The sequence below is a fragment of the Drosophila rhopaloa genome, unplaced genomic scaffold, assembly GCF_018152115.1.
Source record: "Drosophila rhopaloa isolate 14029-0021.01 unplaced genomic scaffold, ASM1815211v1 contig_3, whole genome shotgun sequence".
Classification (NCBI taxonomy): domain Eukaryota; kingdom Metazoa; phylum Arthropoda; class Insecta; order Diptera; family Drosophilidae; genus Drosophila; species Drosophila rhopaloa.
The window spans coordinates 17,240,029-17,255,238 of NW_025335123.1; the positions used below are offsets into that span (position 1 = coordinate 17,240,029).

The following is a 15,210-nucleotide window of genomic DNA, read 5'->3' on the forward strand; positions in this document are numbered from 1 at the left end:
CTTTTTGTGCCACGATTGTGGTGTTTCAGAGGCCACTGATAAGTTTCTATTTTAATGAAAACAATCAAAAGAAGCAGCAGCCTGCCTGAGCGCTGAACTGCAGGAATACCAAAACATCAGGTTTTACGGACGGAGATCGGGGGCAAATCCCCATGGGATTAAGTCGGCTTATCTTTTATTGTTCCGAAGCGCAGCTTAGCGGCAGGTAGGCACACTCAGAGCAAGCATTTAAAGGTAAAAATATAAAACACAAAAATACATAACACGAAACACGAAAATGTTGGCTCGCTGGACAGCAAACAGTTTTCAGCAAATTCATCGGGGAGTGCTTCAAACCGGCAAGAGGAAGGGGCACAGGCTTCTAGGCTGGTCAAAAAACATAACAAAACATATTAAAAACAAGACACTGACACGAATTCCATGCTACTTTGGCAGACACGAAAATGTTCTGCTCTAATTTCTAAATTAAAAGCATTCAAAACTTGTATTTAAATATTGATTTTAATGTAGACTTACTTACTTGTTTACTTTTAAAGGAAACATATTTGGGGCATCTATGTATTTATTTGTCAGTCAGTTTCTTATCTGTTAACTTATGATAGCTATTTATAAATATTTATTTTTATTCTTTCCAAAGATAACAGAAGTAAAGGCATAACCAAAAATAGTTTGGGTAGCTTTAAATAATAAAATAAAAATGAAATGAAAAGTAAAATTAAATTCAGACCAACTCAAATAACGTTGATAAATGTCCTATTAATGAGTGTATATATTAAACAATACGTTATTAAGATTTTCATAAATATCTCTTCCAAAATGTTCGATTTTTTATTAAAGAGAAAAAAGCCAAAAATGAATTTATAGCCCCAACTTTTGTAGCAAAATTCTGAAACAAAAAAATGGGGACACTATATTAAGAGGGGAAAACCCAGAAAAAAATAGAGATAGAAAATGTACAAAACTAAAAGCCGGATGGATTAAATTGGGATTTATGCCCAAACGCACTCGTGGCATATGTAATGCACCCCTCTTCCTTTTTTTTGTTTTTTTGTTGTGTTTTTGGGGGTTTGCCCCTAGTCGCCTAAGCCTCCAATCCCCCACTTTTTGTATCACTTCACCTGTTCCCTCTTTATTTTTTCTGCTGTCGAGGGCGGGCAGATAAAAATGTTGAAACAATAACCAAGGTAATTCCCAGAAGGCATTGCCAGGATGCCAGGATATAACTGCCACCTCCCGTCCCGCTCTTTTCTGCCCGAGATTTGGAGCATTTGCAAGTATTTTTTGGGGGCGTTTTATTTATTTTTTTTTGTGCTGTTTTGTTGTTTTTTTTTTCGAGCTGGACGGAGTTATCCTAAGCAAAGTGTTGTACATTTTCAGCTAGCGCCCATATGGAAATAGCACTTCCTGGGTCTTTTGGAGGGAAAAGCGGAAAAGCCGGGGCGACAGAATGGTTGCATATGCACTTTTTATGTAAGTCAGCAAATTGACTCTGCTTTCCGCACATTTTCCTGCAATGTGAGTTGGTTAGAACTTGGGCTGGGGAAAAAATAACGTAAGATGTTGGATGAAATTTCTCGAATAAAAACAAAAAAGGCAGTAAAAGGAAAAGCCGAACAAAAGATTGTCTGAGTAGGATGCTTTAAAAGATTTTCCCCACTTCAGATGTAGTTGCAGGCTCGAGAATTTGAGAAATAAAATCTATGAAATAAAGCATCAGCAGTGTAATGTAAAAATGTAATGATTTCTAAACTGATTACTAGAAACAAATAATTGTCAAAAAATTTTAGAAACTTTCAAAGTGCAACCTAAGCAATAAACAACATTTTTTAAAATATTAATCTTTAGAAAAATACAATAATTATAGTTAATTATAATTATTATATTATATACAGTTTGTATCTTTCAGGATTAATAATAAATTAACATGTTCTTCTCGAGAATATCAGTGAAAGATTTTCTTAATGGAATTGAACATAATTTAATTCAGAGCCAATTAATTACGGAATAATAATGAAGTGGCGTTCGATTTAATGGTGCACTGAAGAAAATATCATTATAGGTATTTTCAGACATTCTGAAATGCCTAATGTAAAATCCCTAAAAGTTTTCTTAAATTATTTAACCTAACCCTAAATCCGAAACGCGCTTAAACCGCCATTAATCGAAATAATAAATTATTATTCCCTTGGAGTGTGAAAAGCTGGCGGGTAAACAAACCAGTAGCTTTTTCACGCCTCTTTTCAATATCGAGTGAGTGTTATGAATTACTTTAACCACTTGCAATAATGAGATGAAAAACAATTTTATCGTTGTTGTTGTGTGGTTGTGGGTTTTTTCTGCTGCTACCAAATTGGAATTCCAATTAAATGGGCCTTGGACTGGGAATATTGCATTAAAATCCCCGCGACATGATTCAATCAAACTGGGGGAAAATGAATTGTTGCGGAAAACCAGCAACAAAGTCAACAGCAATAACGGAGTGGGGACGGATAATATGATATATGGCAAATAAAACACGTCTGTGGAATGAAAATTGCATAATGCGAGGAAATCATTAATCCAAGAGGGGCTTGTATTGGGTTAGAAAGTAGGAAGTCCCCTGGGAATCGATTAAAAACTACTCAGACGGCGCCTCAGATGGCCTTGTCACCCCCCATAACCTACCAATTAACCCTATCAATTGAGATTGAGCCCACACACACCCAGCGATGCTCAGGCAATCATCCATCGGTTGCATTTTGTAGCCCACAAATTAACATGTTTTTGCTGCCAACGCAGCTAAATGCCGAACGTTTCCAGTTACCTGTTTCAAAAAGGAGTGGGCCTAAAAAGGAGGTTAAGTTCAGGTGGGAAATATGAATGAAGTTGTAAGTTGTCATTATTCAGTCAACGGCGGCAATCATTTAAATAACCAAAATCACATTAAAATATACAAATTAATTTTTACCTTAACTGTTGAATCTTCTCATCAAAATATCTAAAATTTATTATGCAAATCTATGGAATATGTGCTGATTGAAATTAAAATGTAGTTTATAAAATGAGCTCAGTAATTTTGATATTTAATTTAGCATGATTTACGTTTTACACTCCCATTTCGTTTCGCAATTTTATTATGCTAATTTAATTTAAATTTCTTCTAAATTGTGAAACGTGATGAATGCTGGAAGGCAATAAAGATTTATCAGACAACAAATTTATTTGAATAAACGTTTAAATAGACAGTATATATATTCGATAGCTTTAAATTTGATAATATATCAATTTTATTGGGAAATAAACTTTAATATTAACTTTAAGTAATTTTAATTGAAAGCAAATGAACAATATCCAATTGAAAGAAATGCTAAAAATTGTGTAAATTTGGTTTTTTATTGGACAATCGAAAAAATGTTAATTTCATTAATTTCAAAGTGAATATTTCGGTCATTCAATATTCTACTACCTTGCCTCTAAATTCTTTTGGAAAATGCTGTTGCACCTGGCAAATTCCTTAATAAGTGCTGGCACTTTGCAACCCGGTTCAAGAATGTTCCGTGAAAATACGAAATATCTTGAATTTCGCGAATGCAGTTGGCGCTTTGGATGTTCTCGATTTTCACGGCTTCGCAGGAATTTTTCATAAAATGGAAGCTACTCGCCACGGAGACAATAATCCAACGAGCCAGGGAACAAGAAGGATTCCAGCCAAAGAAAAACCCCTTTATGAACATATTTTTGGTTTTATGCATTTTTCCTTTGAGCAGACACGTTGCAGCAAACAAACAGAATGTTTGTTAAAAAGAAATGAAACACAACCGCAAAAAGTGGAAGACAGACATGTACCCCTTTCCACAAAACCGGGTCTCCAAGCTCCGACATTCAACTGTAATTGAAGTTGAAACAGTTGAGCCAGTAAATTGTGTGCTATATAACATGACAACAGCCACAACAACATCGAAAAAAATGAGGGAAATATGCAATTTTTCATACAATTGCCGCAGGGGAAAATGGATAAGGAGAGATTTCCAGGGAAGGGGAAATACACGAAGAGAAATTGGGAAACCTGCTGGAGAACATTTGCATATATTTTCTAATCGCGTATTTGTTAACAGTGGCAAAACTATACTAATATTTGTTGATATTTTCCAAAACATTTATTTTTTATTCAATGGCATTCCTTTTCTTAAAATTAAGAATACATTAGCTGTTTTTCAATACATTTGTCTTTGATATTTATTAGACACTGAATTTAAGTTTCGTATTAGATTGTTATTAAGTTTTTGAATCCGCAATACCTTTAAATCAACCCGTTTTTTTCGGTGCTTTGTCTCGTGTCAAAGGCAGAGTAAAAGATATGAAGGGAATGGAGGGAAAAGGGAGATATCCAACCCTTTCTCTTGCGAGATGTCCAACAGCTGATGGCAAATGTCAATCTGCAGACAAGTGTAGGTCAATGCAAATTATGAGAATCGAGTGCAATGGCTACAAAAGTGAAATCCAAGACAGCTGACAGACAGCTGGGGGAAAGGATAAAGTTCAGGGAAGGGTGACAAACACGACACATTTTCAGGAGGTCACCACTTAGTCGGATGAGCCAATGAGAACGTATTAAATTAAATGTCAAACGGATATCGACTATCGACCAAACCGAATTTCCTATCAATAAAAACAAATAGGGGGTTGCTAAAAAAAGGAATATATGACATATTATTCAGTCAATTACACCTTTCTTAACAAGCATTGATGACAGAATTTTTTAGGATTCAACAAAGAATTATACAAATAATATCAATACCGAAGAATTGAAGGGTACATTTACATAGGTAAATAAATAACAAATTCAAGAAATAAAACAGATAAAAAAGTTTTTTGCTAGAAAATCCCTCAGATTCCATAGAACAATCAGTGAGATGCTTTATCAGGGCAAAATCCAGTTTAAAAGATACCAAAGTAAAAGCCACAAGCTGGCAAAGATTTACTACCCATCTGTTGACCCCCAGTGGCACAAATCTTCCATTTGGAAATTGCCCAACCAGGCATCTAGTCCACCTCCACCTAGTTATTTATTTAATTTAACATTTTTCAATGTTGCAATTGTTTGTCGTCTGGTTTTGGAGATTTAACAATGCAAACGAAGCGATAAGCGAAATAAAAAAAATAAAAATACGAGTCAGAAACCAAACCCACAAACCGAAACCGAAAACCGAGAAATAAATCCGAGAAAAAAAGGCAGCAGCACCAAAAAACCGAGTACCATAAAATGTACGGTTCAATTCCATTTATCATTTACGCATGATAAGCCCGATAAGCATTCACTTTATGCCTGCCACCCCCTCTTTTCCCCGCCCCCCATTTTCCTTGATAAGCTTGCGGCAAAACTCTTGCAAATGTATCCTCGCATTTGTATCTGAATCTGCTTATTGTCATCTAAGAGAAATCGAAATGCGTGAGCTGGCAAATCGTTGGACCTCAACTGAAAATATCGAATCTGTTTTGCGGAAAAGTTGGTTGGCCACAGGAAAAGTTTCACGGATGCAGTACATTTTGTTCTGTTTTTTGGTTTCTTCTGTCGGGCTTGAGAAGTTTTTCGTCTTTTCCCGGTCAAACAACTAAAACTAGTACAAGCTAGATAGCCTTAAGCATTACTTAATCCAAATTTGATTGATTATCGTCTGTTACTTCGGCTAACCTTCTCTTATTTAATGGAATTTTATTAATCAGTATTGATCGACTTGAAATCTAATTTAATCAGTATAATTGCGTACCTGTAACTCAATTGATTCCTAATATATCCTATTATTCGCATCAATTTAATTTAAATTATAAAAATTATTTAATTTAAATTATAAAAATTATTTAATTTAAATTAAGTTAAAAAGTATTGTGTGTATAATGATTTAATCGATGTTTCTATTGTTACACCTGGAAGTGTGATGGCAACTTGGTTATCGCCTTTATGATTTATTTATTGTTCATGTAATCCAAAACACCAATGAAACATTTTTATTGATAAAGAAGTTCAATGAAAATCTAGTTTTTTATCTGATTGATTACGTAATCGTTTACATTGATTGTGTCTTGTTATCATTAATCATATCAACTTAATGGCCGATTATCTGTTTGATGATGCGTTTCATAAGTGGTTAATAAATAATTGTTTGTGGATTGCTTTTTACATACTTTTTTTTGACTACGATTTCGTTGAACGTTTCCACTCAATTTCCACATGAATTTTAAAACATTTTCTATCTGCATTTTCTCTATTTTTCAAATCACTCTGTTCTGCTGCATTCGACCGAGCGAAATCACCTTGATTTTGTGGGTTAGTTCGGTTTGGCTTAGTGGAGATGATATGGGGTTGGGTTCACTTTCGATTTCCCCTTTCCACCCTCCCCATTTAACCCATTTTCGGCCCTCGGGGCTACAAAAGAGATAACATTTTGGCCCTACGAAATGTGTTTGCTTTTGTTGTTGCTCTATCTGTCTCGCTTCAGGTGTTTATTTTGCAATGTACCCAACATGTGAACCCCTATGTTTATATATATACATTTATATATAACTGGATCTGCCTTTGTTGCTGCTCGTTCGTTGCTCGTTACGCTTCAGTTTGGAAAATCACGCTTTATTGCATTTCAAAACCGATTTGCTATGGCCCATGACCGGTTACAGGGGGTATACTAAAAAAATTCCCACAGAGCGCAATGAAAAAAAAACAATATCTGCGGGAGATTGTCTCTCATTTTTGCTTATCATCTTTGTTTTATTTAATTAATCTTAATTATCACAATTTAAGACTGATTAAAATAAATACAAAATGTGAATAGTATTAAAATGGAAGCAATGTGGAAGACAAAACCAAAATGGGTATTAAGAAATTTTTTTAAAATTATATTACAATTTAACAAATTGAATAATAATTATAATATACATTTTTAAAGGTCATCAAACAGTTATTAATAATATCAAAGAGGCTTACCTTAAAACATCTGTCCATTTATAATTTATCAAATATTTTTAAATGAAAATGTATCTAACTGATGAATATTTCTGCACTTCTTTTCTCCGTGTAGATGCAATTTTTGCATCGATGAATTTAATGCATTTGAAAAAACAGCGTTTCTAGTCACACCCTTATAAAAAACAACGCTAATTTCCAGCTGAGTCTGTGAACAGCAAAAATAAACTATCAAAATCAATTTACTCGCCAAATGCGTAAAAATCATCAACTTTCCATAATTACTTTAATAGCCAGCGAATCAGAGTTGTCCGTCTATTTTGTTTATGCTCTCTTTTTTGCTAAGCAATTAAAAGACCATTTGGCAGGGGGGAGCGAGGGGTATTCCCCCGCCACGTGACTCACAAACGAAGGCAGAAAAACTGAAGCTAAAAATAATTATAAGAAATTCAGCAAAAATGACTAAACGATGAAGTTTCTGCCAGCTCTTCGTGCTCTATCTCCCCTGGCCCCACTTCTTCTCCTACTTCGTTTACTTTTTATTTACTTATTAGTATTTTTTTTGTGTGTTGGCTTCGTTTCGGGTATGTTTGTGTGCGTGTGTGGGGTTCATGAACCTGTCGAGTGTTTATCAATTATTATTATGGGAGATTTGTAGGCTTTTTGTGTCGGCGGGTCTTCACAGTGGAGCCCGGTTTGAAAGGAACAATATTAAAAACATAAAATATAGTATTTTAAATGCTATCCACTTTTTGTTTGATAAATCGTTTTAAATCGCTGCTATTTTAAGATATTTGTAAAATTTGTTCATAAAAAATTTAAAAAGTATAAACAATTTTGTAAACCATATAAAACACGGCAGCAAGATAATTAATTGGTTGAAGGTTTAAGGTTGAAGGCATATGATAAATATATAATATACACATGTAAATTATTATTTTTTTTAATGAATTATTGGAAAGGTGTATTTTTTTAAAGTACTTGTACTTATTGAATAACTTATTAATAAGAATACACCTGATACAGTAAACTTTTAGGATAAAGAAAATCCACAACTTTAATGAAAGAAATTGCACATAAAGTACGGGGGGAAACAGAGCAAGAAGTTGGCAATGGAAGAATGAAAATGGAAAAGAGGTGAACAGAAAAAAGGGAGCAAAAAACACAAACTCGATTTGCGCACCAAATTGACTGTAAAATGTGCAATCTGCAAGTTAATAATCGCCAGACGAATGCGCCTGCAATTTGAGCAGCACAAAAACAAAAGTTGCAATGAAAACTGAAAAAATAACACGAAAAGCCACACCAACATGGGCCAATTAAAACAACAATAGTTGTAGACGTATACGTAATATTACAAATAAAAAAAATAAACACACAAAAAATGCGGAGAAAACACAACTAAACAAGCCGAAACATAAACAACAATATCAGCAAAACATGTACGACAACAGTCAAAATAACAAAAATTGCAACAAAAATTTAAACAACTACTATGACAAAAAATGTCCACAACAACAAAGCATCAGTCAAGCGGCAAATGCGAAAAAGCACTTGAAAATGCTTTTTTCCAAGCCAAAGACTTTTGCCGACAAGATGACTTTTGGGATTGTACCCAATACAGTGCTCGTCATAGGTTATAAACTTTAGAAAATCTAGTTAAATAAACACACCTATTTTACTCAATAAAAAATGTAACTACTAAATTTAGAATTATGTTCTTTTCAATTGTGCTTAAAACGATGGTAGGATGTTTTATTTATATTTAACAGAATTTTTTTTTACTAATTCCAACCCAAAAAATCGGTTTTTTTTAAAATTTTTTAACAGCCTTTAAACCTTGAATATAAGTATAAATAATTTTACATTTATGTCCCAGAGTTTACCCTTTTAAGGCCCAACAAGAAAACGAATCTGAAGTGGCGGTAGTTGGAAAAGAAGAGGCAATAAAACATCATCAAGTCCCCGAGACAAGAGCGCGAACCCGTTCCCAACAATCATTCCAACAATGCGGGCTCAATTACAAAAAAAAGGAGAAAAATAATATAATTTCTGTTTGTATTGTTGCAATACCAAAAGCAAAAAAAAAAAAAATAATATGGAGATGGAGTCTCCCAAGTGATTCATAATTCGTAACTGCTGATGAAAGGACTGAAAAAGTTCCAAAGCAGAAATAAACAAATTATTAAAACGAAAAATTTAAGAGAGAGAAAATAAGTCCGACTTAGCAATCATATAAAGTAGAAAACTAGAAAGATAAACTAGAACAATTGTTTGAATAAAAAAATGTTTTCTAAAAGAATAATAAATATATTCCTTGGTAACTAAGTTCAATCGATAAATTATAATACTGAGTAGGTTTCTTTAATCCCTTTTCGATCCTCCTTTTTTTATTTGGGCGTATGCAATTACCATTGATTAATGCTTGGGGAAAGAGAAGGTTCAACTGGAGAAAAGGAGAAAGAGGAAGAGAGAGTCTGAAGAAAGTAACGCGTTTAATTATTTCCACATTGATTGGGGTCTGGTTTTCTTTTGCCACATTTTTCCTTCTTTTATTTTTTATTTTTTTTTTTGGGTAGTTCCCCCGTTTTTATTGTCGTTGGCCAATCTTTGATAGTTAAGCTTCTCCTTGGTCCTGCTCCTTGCTTTTCCTTCGCCACTTTGTCGGCTGCTTCTGCCTGCAAATGATGCTGTAATTTATTTGCCTTTGTCATTGCACTTGGCCGGGGTCTTATGTATATACCCTGCTTGGCTACCATCATTCCTCCTCCTTTTCTCCTCCTGGCTTCTATCTTTTTGGCCACTTGTGGCAGTTTTGTTGGCGGATCCTCGGCGCTGCCTGCGAATGGCTGCTCATAAATTTCTGCTGCTTGCATTTGCGTATGTTGCCCATCGTCGGCGCAGCTGCTGCTTCTTCGACTGTCGATACACTGGGAGAAAATTACATATTTACAATTTCTTATACCTTATCATATTTCAGGGGATACGAATTTGTATTACTGAAAATAAAACTTTTTTAGTGTAAGAAACAATATTAATAGCCATTAAAAGTTCTGCATAAAAAAAAGTTCAAAGCTTTTATAGCTTTAAATTAAAAAGACTGCATGCTCTTTTCTCCCTGTTTATTTCATACTCCCCCTCTTTCATTCGCCTCGGTCTTGTAATTTATGTGCGGATTTTTATGGTTTGTTAGTTTTTGCAGCCATAATCCAACCTATCCACTCTAGAATCTGCCCCTCCCTCAACTCGCTGTCCTATTGAACACTTGCAACATCATGTTTACCTCACTATGGTTAAGCCACCCCCAACCACCACCATCGCCACCCCCTCTTTCCACGCCTCTACATTCTTTTAGATTTATTTGTTTGTTGTGTTCCTTCCTCTCGTGGTTTTGTTCCGTTTCGGGTTTGGTTTCCTTTAATATGATTTACTTTCATGCATTTGGTGGGTTCATTTGTTGTTTAACCTTTTTATATACAAATTGGTTAAAGGAAAAAATGAAAGCGAAAATAAGGATTGGGACTTAAGGGAATTAAAGTTGGTTTTGGCTGGAATTAAATTCACAAGATTCGTTATATTATGTTGCAAATTATTTTTTATTTTTCTGAGTAATTAAAAATATATTTATATTTATTCTTTGCAGTTTATTTTAATTGGAAAAAGGAAAACGCTTTGTTTTTAATTGTATTGGGTAAGTAAAGTTCCTATTTCTTGTATTTTACTGTAAACATCTAATTTTCACTTTAAAAGCACATTAGAAAATTAAGGTTGCTCTGCAAAGTTTTTACTTCATCAGCTTTGTGCTGATTTTCTCAACCTTTTTTTTCTGCCAAAATCAATTTTCGAACCGTTTATAAGGAACAAATATTTATTTTTCTCAATCATTTTTTCCGCACTCCCTTTTTCGTAAGATGCAAATTGAGTTGAAGATATTGCCGCCATATTCCTTTTAATATGCCATTGCAGTTTGTCGCCTTCCGTCGTTTTCTTGAGATATTTTGTGTTAATTTCTGGCTTGCCGCCAAATCATTTCTTCAGTTTGTTTACCTTTCGATGCAACTTCTTTGCCGGTTCCCTTCTTGTATTTATTTTTTCTTCGCTTTTTGCTTTCTTTCCATTTTTTTTTTTGCATTTAATTGTGTTGATTTTCGCGCTACCAAAGGGGAAATTTTTCTTTTGGTTTTTGCACACATCACGTTGAGACATTTTTTTGTGATTTTTTTTGATTTTTTTGTGTGTGTCACACGTGACCAAAATTAGCGTCGAACTTTGGGGTGGGGGTCTCACTGTAATTGACTTTAATGTTTTGGCACGGTAAGAGTGGAGCAAATCAAGAACTTTCATCTTTTGCCGAAAAAGTTACCATGAACGTTATTAGTTTTTTGGTTTGGCGAGGTTCCAGTGCTGCAAGTTTTAGTAAACGATTTTCAATTACAATTTTTTCAAAATGTTGAAATTTAATTAAATTATTTGTCTTTATATTCCCTTATTTGTTTACCTTTGCAGAGGGTATTATAGTTTCAGTCCAAAGCTTGATAAATTTGTTGCCCATTTTCATGTTAGTTTTTTTTATAAGTTTCTGATGATTTGTAAGGAGAACCATAATTGAACTTCCACAGTCTCTAACTTTACCAAATTTAGTCCGATTCCAAAGTAGCATACCTCTAAAGACTCGTGATTCGCTTCTCTAAAAATCTGCATTCAAAATTTTCCATTTAACGTTGATCAAATTTTTGACCCATTTTCATGTTAGTTATTTCTAATTTTCCGATGTCTTGTAATACAGTGACTCAAAATTCGACTTCTAGAATCCATAACTTTACGAAATTTTGTCCGATTTCAAAGTGGCATACCTCTAAAGACTCGTGATTCGATCCTCTAAAAATCTGCATTCAAAATTTTCGATTTAACGTTGATCACATTTTTTACCCATTTTCATGTTAGTTATTTCTAATTTTCCGATGTCTTGTAATACAGTGACTCAAAATTCGACTTCTAGAGTCCATAACTTTACCAAATACAGTCCGATTTCAAAGTGGCATACCTCTAAAGACTCGTGATTCGATTCTCTAAAAATCTGCATTCAAAATTTTCCATTTAACGTTGATCAAATTTTTGACCCATTTTCATGTTAGTTATTTCTAATTTTCCGATGTCTTGTAATACAGTGACTCAAAATTCGACTTCTAGAATCCATAACTTTACGAAATTTTGTCCGATTTCAAAGTGGCATACCTCTGAAGACTCGTGATTCGATCCTCTAAAAATCTGCATTCAAAATTTTCGATTTAACGTTGATCACATTTTTTACCCATTTTCATGTTAGTTATTTCTAATTTTCCGATGTCTTGTAATACAGTGACTCAAAATTCGACTTCTAGAGTCCATAACTTTACCAAATACAGTCCGATTTCAAAGTGGCATACCTCTAAAGACTCGTGATTCGATTCTCTAAAAATCTGCATTCAAAATTTTCCATTTAACGTTGATCAAATTTTTGACCCATTTTCATGTTAGTTATTTCTAATTTTCCGATGTCTTGTAATAGAGTGACACAAAATTTGACTTCTAGAGTCCATAACTTTACGAAATTTAGTCCGATTTCAAAGTGGCTTACCTCTAAAGACTCGTGATTCGATTCTCTAAAAATCTGCATTAAAAATTTTCAATTTAACGTTGATCAAATTTTTGACCCATTTTCATGTTAGTTATTTCTTATTTTCCGATGTCTTGTAATACAGTGACTCAAAATTTGACTTCTAGAGTCCATAACTTTACGAAATTTAGTCCGATTTCAAAGTGGCTTACCTCTAAAGACTCGTGATTCGATGCTCTAAAAATCTGCATTCAAAATTTTCAATTTAACGTTGATCAAATTTTTGACCCATTTTCATGTTAGTTATTTCTAATTTTCCGATGTCTTGTAATACAGTGACTCAAAATTCGACTTCTAGAGTCCATACCTTTACCAAATATAGTCCGATTTCAAAGTGGCATACCTCTAAAGACTCGTGATTCGATTCTCTAAAAATCTGCATTCAAAATTTTCAATTTAACGTTGATCAAATTTTTGACCCATTTTCATGTTAGTTATTTCTTATTTTCCGATGTCTTGTAATACAGTGACTCAAAATTTGACTTCTAGAGTCCATAACTTTACGAAATGTTGTCCGATTTCAAAGTGGCATACCTCTAAAGACTCGTGATTCGATTCTCTAAAAATCTGCATTCAAAATTTTCAATTTAACGTTGATCAAATTTTTGACCCATTTTCATGTTAGTTATTTCTAATTTTCCGATGTCTTGTAATACAGTGACTCAAAATTTGACTTCTAAAGTCCATAACTTTACGAAATTTTGTCCGATTTCAAAGTGGCGTAGCTCTAAAGACTCGTGATTCGATTCTCTGAAAATCTGCATTCGAAATTTTCAATTTAACGTTGATCAAATTTTTGACCCATTTTCATGTTAGTTATTTGCCCAGAAGTGAATTGAATATATGTAAATTACATTTTTCTTAAAAATGGTCATCAAATATTCCTAAAATTACCTTTCATGACAATTTCATAGGAAAATCGCGTGCCTCACGCGTGAGTATCGAACCGAATGAGTATCCGAAGACTTGGCATCGATTCAATGCGATTTAAACCAAGAAAAAAATTCAGTTTCGTGACTGGCACTTGCTACTCCGACTGCGGTTACTTATTAACTTTTATGGACCATATATAAAGCGCAATTTTCCCCATTTTCAACAAGCCGCCAGCGGCTTGAACTCATCCCTGGAAAGAGGAGTGGGAAAAGGGGGGAAAACCAGTTAAGAATGGATGACGAAGACCAAAAAAAGCAAATACAAGTACCCAAACTTATACCAAACTTAAAGCAAAACTAAACCGAAGCAAAACTCCACAGACGAGTATCCGGAGAGTTGAATTTCTTTGACCATAGCAATTTACCAAATATGTACCTTTCACTTTGAAAATCGTAAAATGTCACAAACTGTTCAATAAAAACACAAATGACAATAAAAAATCCGATAAACAAGCGGAGGAAAATGGCAGCCGAAGAGACTGAGACTCTCGGAGTCGAACTCAAACTCAAACTCAAACTCAGGCATCGGGGCAACCAGAGCGACAACAATGCAAGCCATTGCATAAATTATTGGAAATTTATGCGAAAATTACAGCAACCACTGCGGCAGCAAACGGCCAACGTCAGCAACGGGAATCGAAGATTTAAAGCCTCTGGTGTCTGTGGAGAATACTATGCAAAAATGTTGGAAAACATTCAATAAATATGCAATAAATATGAACACACTTAAAAGTAGTTTTAAATGCGGTATATTAAATTTCAACTAATTAGGGCAGTAAAAACTAAATAAGTTGTAGAAATAGTTGTTATTTTTCGGGTTATAAGATGATTTAATGATTACAGAAGCGTAGTTTTCTGAATAATAATAATAATATCATTATTTTTTTAAACCTTTTTAAAGCCAACATCTACCAACATCAACGGTCTGCATAGAAAAAGTTAATTCTCTATGATTTTTGTATTATCTCTAATAAAATAATTCAGATCATAATATACCTTACATTTTGTGGTGGCAGAAAATAAGTAAAGCTGAACGACCACTGAGCCGGGCAGATCAAGAATAAAATAATGATTTCCTTTCGTTAAAAATTCAATTTTAATTTACCACTTTTTGTTTTTTTAATGTTGCAACCAAACGTTAATATGAAAATAGAGAGCGGAGAAATACAAAAATGTAAAGGCGATGGAAATTTACATTGATAACGAAGTGGTGCGTTTTAAAAATTGTATTTTATGATCCAAAACGAACGTGATCCCCAATATGCAACAAACACAACAAAGGGGTCAACAAGTTGTCAACTTTTTATGATTATTTTCTGCCTGTCCCGCTTTTTGTTGTGGCTTTTTTGTTTGGTGTGTGTTAACCTTTTCTATTTGCATTTTCAAGTCGCTTTTCTTTATTTCTTTCAATTTTATGATTTTTTTTATAAGCTCGCCAACGAAGCGTGTGAAAAAGCCAAGCCAGAAAACAGTGGAAAAACGGCTCTGCGTAGAAGAGGAAACTTTAAGCCAACTAATAAAAGAAGACGTTTCCCAAGTCTTTGTCTTAGTTGATTTTAATGGGGAAAAAAGGTGAAATAGAAAAAAGGTTTCTTGTATTTGGTTAATGACTGAGACAAAATGAATTGGCCAAGTTAAACTCTGCCAACTAGTTGGGGAAAAACAAAAATATGGGAGATGTGATG

General features: G+C 33.9%; 1 protein-coding gene across 2 annotated transcripts in view; it reads left to right on the forward strand.

Annotated features, from left to right (window-relative positions):
- LOC108051121 overlaps nucleotides 1-15,210 on the forward strand; it is a 54,469-nt gene that overhangs the window by 3,580 nt on the left and 35,679 nt on the right. The window contains exon 3 of one of the 2 annotated variants that reach the window (XM_017133099.2): nucleotides 10,581-10,628. The exons of the other annotated variant lie outside the window; for it this stretch is intronic. The gene's annotated coding sequence lies outside the window, so the exon portion shown is untranslated. The remainder of the gene's footprint in view (nucleotides 1-10,580; nucleotides 10,629-15,210) is intronic. 2 annotated transcript variants of the gene reach the window in all.